Below are 8265 nucleotides of genomic sequence, written 5' to 3' on the forward strand. Positions count from 1 at the left end.
CAATAGCGCATCGATATATCAAAATGACAGTTGTGATGGAATCACATCAATACTGAATTGTGTCAACATATTTATAATGTACAGTCTATTTTATAAACAGCTACCTTCATCATCCACCAAATTTAGCTAACAGCTATTGATAAAGCTGGCTAGCTAGCTAATGCCGATATTGACTGCATTTATACGATAGCCTATGTATCATGTAAAGAAAAGTGATCACTTCAAACTACAGTCTCTCATAGTCAGACCTATATCCACACTTTGTTTTAGCCCTGTTCCAGCACTGGAGAGTCAAATATAATATACAGTCTTTTAAAAATCAGTTACAACATACATAGAAACAGCACTCCAGATGTGACTTCCTTCCAAGAACTAAAGATACCATTTGCAACAACACTCAGTTTTCGTCCAGTTACAAAGATACACAACCATATTAGAAGCTCTGTATCAGTGTGGTATGGTCTTCACCAGGGGTGTCAAACTGGTTGCTGGAGGGCCACAGTCCAGCAGAGTTTAGCTCCAACCCTAATTAAACACACCTGAAGCAGCTAATCAAGATCTTCAGGAGTGCGTGAAGATTTCAAGGAGGCATTTTGGAGCAGGGCTGGAACTAAACTCTGCAGAGCTGCGGCCCTCCAGGAACTGAGTTTGACACCCCTGGACACGGTCAGAAGCTTTTGATATATCGGCCAGTAGGACATGAACCATAGTAGGTTCGGTCGAGTCAGTCTGAGTGAGCCATGTAAGCGTGGACCGTATGAGAGCATTTTGTACATTTCCCAAGCATTATGTTAGAGATATTGGTCTCCAATCATTTTTCTGAGCCGGATGAGGGACCTTTGGCACAGGGCACACATTAACTGCTTTCCAAATGATGGGCACAGTTCCAGTCTGATAGGAAGTTCATTAAATGTGCTGAAATAGGGGCCAGAATGTCTGCATTTTCTATTAAAAGCCATGGTGGGATTCCATCAGGTCCACAGGCCTTTACGTGGATTGAGATTGGACAGAGATTTCTTAATCTGGACAATACTACACAGAACAACTTCACACATGGACACAGAGGAGATTGATGGAGTAATCCAGGACTCATTCAATGTCATCAATTCTATTTTTTCCTCCTGTTGTTGTTTTTTGTTAACATAACATTTGTTAATATAATCCCACCACTCTTTGGGATGGAGGGAGAGCTGTCTTTATGTAGGTGTTAAAACCTCATCTCACCCCCCCCCCCAAACATGGGGGCTGTTATAAAATTGTCTGAGATTGGTTTTTTTTTCTTTTCATACATGTAACAAAAATATCGCTACTTTTCTGCTTTTCAAGGTTTTAATTGGGTCTGTCCTTCAAAACTTTGAATTGCTTTGATTGAACCATTTCTAGCACAACACCCTCTTGTTCTTTTCTGTGCAGTCTTGTTCTTCTAGTATTTCTTTTATGAGAGGTTTTAATGGCTGTGAAAATGTCTTTAGTTTCCTTAGTGTTAGAGATGAGTATCTGAAGGGTTGCAGGAAATGTATGTCTTTGTATGTTCCTTGTCTATTGTGTTTTCGTCAATTAAGCATTAAAAAACCATTAAAAAATGCTTTTTCTAGCCCTTTTCCATGCACATGTTCCCAGCCATGATAAAAAAAAAACAAAAGCAATCAAGAAAATTCAAGGCTGATCATACACATTATTTTTCTCTAGTAAGAGCTTTGATAGGGCAAACATATACTGCAAAAATCTTATTATTGATGATAATTTTTGAATTGTTTTTCTGTAAATATATCTTCAAAAAATGGTTAAAACAAGAAAAAACTTTACATAAGAAAAAAAAATGTTTCTCCCCAATTTGGAAAGTCCAGTTCCCAATGCGCTCTAAGTCCTCATAGTGGCGTAGTGATTCGCCTCAATCCGGGTGGCGGAGGACGAATCTCAGTTGCTTCCGCGTCTGAGACCGTTAATCCGCACATCTTATCATGTGACTTGTTGACCGCATTACTGCAGAGACATAGCGCGTGTGGAGGCTTCACGCTATTCTCTGCGGCATCCACACACAACTCACCCCATGCCCCACCGAGAGCGAGAACCACATTATAGCGACCACAAGGAGGTTACCCCATGTGATGCTACCCTCCCTAGCAACCGGGCCAATTTGGTTGCTTAGGAGACCTGGCTGGAGTCAAGAAAATGTATTTTTAATATAAGTGTATTTTGTCTTTCTGTACTTGTTTTTTTTCACTTGTTATTAACTTGTTTATAGTCTAAACAAGTGTTTTGCAATCAGTAATGTAATTACATTTTAGGGTAATAATATTACTTTTGGATTACTTTCAACCTAATTCTATTTTATGTCACATGCATTTGAGTAGGAAAATCATTTTCACATAAAAGTATAAAGAGTTAGAAAATGTATTTCATTTTTTATTACCAACAAAAAGAGCCTCACAAAAAAAGCCCTCCTTATGACATTTTTAAAAAGTGCATTAAACATTACAGCAATGAAATCAAATCAAATCACTTTTGTCACACAACCATATACACAAGTGCAATAGTGCAATAGTTTCAAGTAACATAGCAGTCATGACAGTGATGAGACATATACCAATTTACAATAAACATCAGATTTACATATCTAATATACACACAATTACACAACACAATAAACAAATAATAATAATAATATACAATACACACAATATAGAATATATACTATTTTTATTGTATAATGTGTAAAGTATATATAAAATGTACAGTAGGTTGTATTGTACTGTATTGACATTCAGGCTGTCGGTTGATAGTCAGTTGCCAGTGTGTTGTTAAGAGAGAATATAATTTAAGACAGTTCAGTGTGAGATAATAAGATTAATAAAGTGCAGTGCTGATGTATATTGATCGTGGGAGATCAAGAGTTCAAGAGTCTGATTGCTTGGGGGAAGAAGCTGTCATGGAGTCGGCTGGTGCGGGTCCTGATGCTGCGATACCGCCTGACTGATAATAGCAGTGAGAGCAACCCATGGCTCGGGTGGCTGGAGTCTCTGATGATCCTCCGAGCATTTTTCCTACACCGCCTGGTATATATGTCCTGGAGGGAGGGAAGCTCACCTCCGATGATGTGTCTGGCAGTTTGCACCACCCTTTGCAGGTCTTTGCGGTTGTGGGCAGTGCTATTGCCGTACCAGGCGGAGATGCAGCCAGTCAGGATGCTCTCTGTAGAACCGTGTGAGGATGTGGCGGTTCATTCCAAACTTCCTCAGCTGTCTCAGGAAGAAGAGGCGCTGGTGAGCCTTCTTCACAACGGCCTCAGTGTGGATGGACCATATGAGTTCCTCAGTGATGTGGACAAGCTGCTGACTCTCTCCACCGGTGCTCCATTGATGGTGATGGGGCTGTGTTCTCTGTCTTTTCTCCTGAAGTCCACCACAAGCTCCTTGGTCTTACTGACATTGAGGGAGAGGTTGTGCTCCTGACACCAGCATGTCAGAGTGTGCACCTCCTCTCTGTAGGCTGTTTCATCATTGTCAGTGATCAGACCTACCACCATCGTATCGTCAGCAAACTTAATGATGGCATTGGAGCTGGGTGTTGCCACACAGTCATGTGTGTACAGGGAATACAGGAGTGGGCTGAGAACACAGCCCTGTGGGGCTCCAGTGTTGAGGGTCAGTGATGAGGAGATGTTGCTGCCCATACTAACCACCTGGCGTCTGCTTGACAGAAAGTCCAGGATCCAGCTGCACAGCGAGCTGTTTAAGCCCAGAGCCCCGAGTTTCTCATCAAGCTTGGAGGGCACTATGGTGTTGAATGCTGAGCTGTAGTCTACAAACAGCATTCTCACATACAATGAGCATTCCTTTTTTCCAGGTGGGAGAGAGCAGTGTGTAGTGTAGATGCAATGGCATCATCAGTGGAGCGGTTGTTGTGATAAGCAAACTGCAATGGGTCCAGTAAGGGAGGCAGCACAGAGCAGATATGATCTCTGATTAGTCTCTCAAAGCATTTGCTGATGATGGGTGTCAGTGCAACAGGACGCCGGCCATTTAAGCAAGTGATTTTGGATTGCTTTGGTACAGGCACAATGGTGGACATTTTAAAGCATGTGTGGACCACAGACAAGGAGAGGGAATGGTTAAAAATGTCCGTAAAAACACCAGCCAGTTGGTTCGCGCACGCTCTGATGATGCAGCCCGGAATGCCGTCTGGACCCGCGGCTTTACGGATATTCACCATTGGAAGGATCAGGTTACATCCGCTACAGAGACGGAGAGTGAACTAACCTCTGTAGCTTCGGCCGCGAGAGCTCTCTCCGCGAGGGCGGTGTTATTTCCCTTGAAACGAGCATAAAAAGTATTTAGCTCATCCGGGAGAGAGGCAGCGGTGTTAATGGCAGAGTTTTCATTCCATTTAAAGTCTGTGATGATATTAATTACCTGCCACATGCTTCTAGAGTTGATGTTAAACTGTCCTTCAATCTTGTCCCTGTACTGTCGTTTGGCTGCTCTGATAGTTTTGCAGAGGGCATAACTGGCTTGTTTATGCTCCTCCGTGTTCCCGGAATTAAAAGCGGAGGTCCGCTATTTATCCATGGCTTCTGGTTAAGGTAGATCCGTATTATTGGTCGGAACAACAACCTCTATGCACTTTCCGATGAAACACGTTACGCTATCAGTGTAAATCTCGATGTCGTCATCAGAGGTGGACCGGAACATCTCCCAGTCCACGTGATCAAAACAGTCTTGTAGCGTAGAATCTGATTGGTCCGACCAGCACTGGATCGTTCTGAGGATGGGTGCTTCCTGTTTCAGTTTCTGCCTGTAAGTGAGCAGAAGCAGAATAGAAAAGTGGTCCGATTTGCCAAATGGTGGGCAGGGGAGGGATTTGTAGCCATCCCAGAAGGGAGAGTAGCAATGGTCCAAAACCCGGTCCCCTCGTGTGTTGAAACTGATATGTTGGTGGTATTTTGGTGTGATTGATTCGAAATTGGCTTTGTTAAAGTCCCCGGTCACAATGAACATGGCCTCAGGGTGCGCGGTTTCCTGCTCACTTATACTCCCATACAGTTCCTTGAGTGCCCGGTCTGTGTTGGCTTGTGGCGGGATGTACACAGCAGTGATAATGACCGCTGTGAATTCTCTCGGTAGCCAGAATGGTCGACACAGAAGCATGAGAAATTCCGTTCCTCTGATCACACCAGGATTTGTTGATCATAAAACATACACCACCACCTCTGCTTTTACCTGAGAGGTCTTTCGCTCTGTCTGCTCGGTGCACAGAGAACCCCGTGCGTTCGATGGCTGAATCTGGAATCTCCGCAGACATCCTCTCTTATTTCTGTAAGGCAGATAATGCAGCAGTCCCACATCTCTTGTTGGAAAGAGATCCGCGCTCTCAGCTCGCAGAGCTTGTTGTCCAGAGACTGAAAATTTGCCAGTAGAATACTGGGTAGCGGGGGTCGATTTGCGCAAAGTCTTACTCTGATGAGAACACCAGCTCTCTTTCTCCGTTTACGCGGCCGGGCTGCCCAGACAAAGGGCTCCGCTGTCGTGTTTGTAAACAGCGGGTCGGCATTGAGGTATTTAAAGTCCGGTTTACGGTGTGCAATTGCTGATCCAATGTCCAAAAGTGTTTGTCTGTCGTAGACAATAAAGGCAGACAACATCCAAGACAAAAAAAAACAAAAAAAAACATAAGAATTGTAAACAACACAAACAAAAAACTGCAATATTTTGTCGGCGCTCGCAATGCAGTAAGCATGCTCTGAGCCATCTTGAGTCCAATGACAGCATATGGCCAAAGTTTATAATTCAAAACACTGAGACATCAAGTTCATTTTAAGTGCATAAAACAATAGCAGCATTACGATCATTAATTACCTTATAATCAACACAAAATTATCTGTTGTTTCGAACTTCAAAAACAGAAGCACAATTTTTTTTTTTTTATAATTGCAAAACAACACTTTTATTCTCCACATCAATCATCATGTTATCATATTTTATTTGTATCTTATCTTGTTTTTATCTTTCATTGTGGCTCAGTTTTGACCTGTCTTGTGTTCAACAGATCCAATCCATGTTCAATGGAAATTATTTATTTTAAAACAATAAAATAGCTTTTGTACCTTATTGTAAATGTTTACATTTTAAAGCATAATTTTAGCAAACTGTGATCTGATGATAAAATAAGGTGATTAAGTGGTAAAATATCAGTATCTGCTTGTAGTTTTATGGTTAAAATCTGTATCGGTGCATCCCTAAAAATAATATAATAATAACTAACTTTGCACGTTTTATGAAGTATGTTTGCTCATGCAAAACTTGCTGTAATAATACTAGGATGTTATTATGCATGTGTTTTGAGTGGTGTTCTATATGGTTCATATTCTTTGCAGAATACAATCACTAAGGTGTCATTAAGGTCCAGTGAAATTCTAATCATGAAAAGCAAAACCGAGAGAGTGAATATCTGCAGTATAAGTTTAATTAGTATCTCAGCTATCTGGTGTTGTCCTCTGGGAAGACTCAAGTGCAGAATATCAGCCATCAGAGATCCAAACAAGTGTAAAATTAATCTTCACATGTGCACAGATACACACGGTTCACTATTCAACTCATTAACGCAAAAGAAATGAGTTAATCAGAGGGACAATGTTTTGTTTGCAATATTACAGGAAAATTTGTGTGTATGTGGACTTCAGTAACATACAAATAGAGAGGAAAACAATAATGAATAATGTCTACACAGCCTGCAGCAGTGAAGCCAATAAGTCTGCATTCGTCAGCTATTGTTTACATCTCTGTTCAGTGTTTGTTTCTGTGTCCACTGTTTGTTTGTTTGAAGGGGGCGGGTCTTGAATAGCCTGATGGACAGTTGTCATGGAAACAAATCAAGCTGGTTACAGAAACAAAATGACTCATGGTCATTATGACATCACTGAGGTCTGACCCTGCCCCCAGAGACTCTATCATCCAATCAGAGGGCTCTGGCAGGATTATAATGGTGGACACATGGATGCCCTGAGCTCAGCTCAACTTTACAAGAATTTTCTCAAGCAGAAAATGACTCCACTGTAAAACACTTTAGTAAATATTCTTACAAAATAAACAACAGTTTGTGCATCTGAGAGAGAATCGAATTACAGTAAATGCCAGATAGACCAGCATTAGCAAACAATAATCACAAAGACAGAATTATTCACCAGACTAGAACAGCAACAGGCCTGTTTGTTCACATGCACAATCTTACACCGATTATACTTACAGTAATAAGCCGACGACATGTAAAGTCATGTAAACACCTTTATCGGCTTATCCAATGTGCGCATGACTGGTTATGATTTGACGTCAAAAGCAGATCATTATCAGATTGTTTTAGATCTCACGTAAACGCACTTTTCTTGTGTTATTGTGTTTTTTTAAAATAGTTATCAACACATTGCTGTGCATGTAAACACCTTCAGTGTCTTAATGAAAATGTAAAAATGCAAAAAGGTTTGTGCGAGTGATAAATTTTAGGGGCTAGAAAATATGATCTGCTCAAAAAGCAAGTCAATGAGAAAGTCCCCACATCGATAAACAAGTCTGTGTCTGAAAATAAGCATATGAATGTGTGTGTGTGTGTCTAATTAGAGACAGTAAGATAACATTGATTAGAGCACTCATTAGATTACTGCACAACCCCACACACACACACACACACACACTTCAAACGCAGCATTGTATTTACATGTTTCATATCTTCCTTCAAAAGGCGCTGGTTGTTTTATATTTACATGTATTCATTTTAGCAGATGCTTTTATCCAAAGTGACTAACACATGAGGAATAATAAAACCAAAGTGGTTCATTTTAATGAGACGGTAACATGAGAAAAGCTGCAATACAAATTTTCAGAATTACTCTGAAAATGACAAAAGTCTGAGATAGTACAGTGATGAGTTTAGCAACACAGTAAAAGGTCAAGATTACAGATTTTTAGTGTGACAGTGGACAGATTTTATATGGTGATCAGTGTGTGTGTGTGTTGTTGGCAGGATATTAGTGACTCTCAACTTTACTATATCCAGCTAGAACTGACACACACACACACACACACACACACACACACACACAGATTTTCCTATTGACATCTATTGATAGCACACACACACGTAAAATTAACTGAGAAGAAATAAATATAACGTACGAGTGATAAATCAATGTGAAGTTTTTAACGGAGTAGCTAATCAGAGTTTAATTGTTGGCACTAAAGGTATTTATTTGTTTTGGCATCTTAACAGAGAAAC

At 40.7% G+C, this 8265-nt stretch overlaps 1 protein-coding gene across 3 annotated transcripts in view; it reads right to left on the minus strand.

Annotated features, from left to right (window-relative positions):
* Positions 1-7868: 7868 nt before the first annotated feature.
* The window catches only part of LOC127412661 (dedicator of cytokinesis protein 2-like), a 149913-nt gene continuing 149516 nt past the window's right edge, over positions 7869-8265 (minus strand). For 2 of the 3 annotated variants that reach the window (XM_051649206.1, XM_051649207.1), the window contains exon 52: positions 7870-8265. This exon is cut by the window's right edge and continues 2481 nt beyond it. The gene's annotated coding sequence lies outside the window, so the exon portion shown is untranslated. The other variant, XM_051649205.1, reaches the window with a different exon arrangement.

This window comes from Myxocyprinus asiaticus, chromosome 22 (genome assembly GCF_019703515.2).
Source record: "Myxocyprinus asiaticus isolate MX2 ecotype Aquarium Trade chromosome 22, UBuf_Myxa_2, whole genome shotgun sequence".
NCBI classification, from domain to species: domain Eukaryota; kingdom Metazoa; phylum Chordata; class Actinopteri; order Cypriniformes; family Catostomidae; genus Myxocyprinus; species Myxocyprinus asiaticus.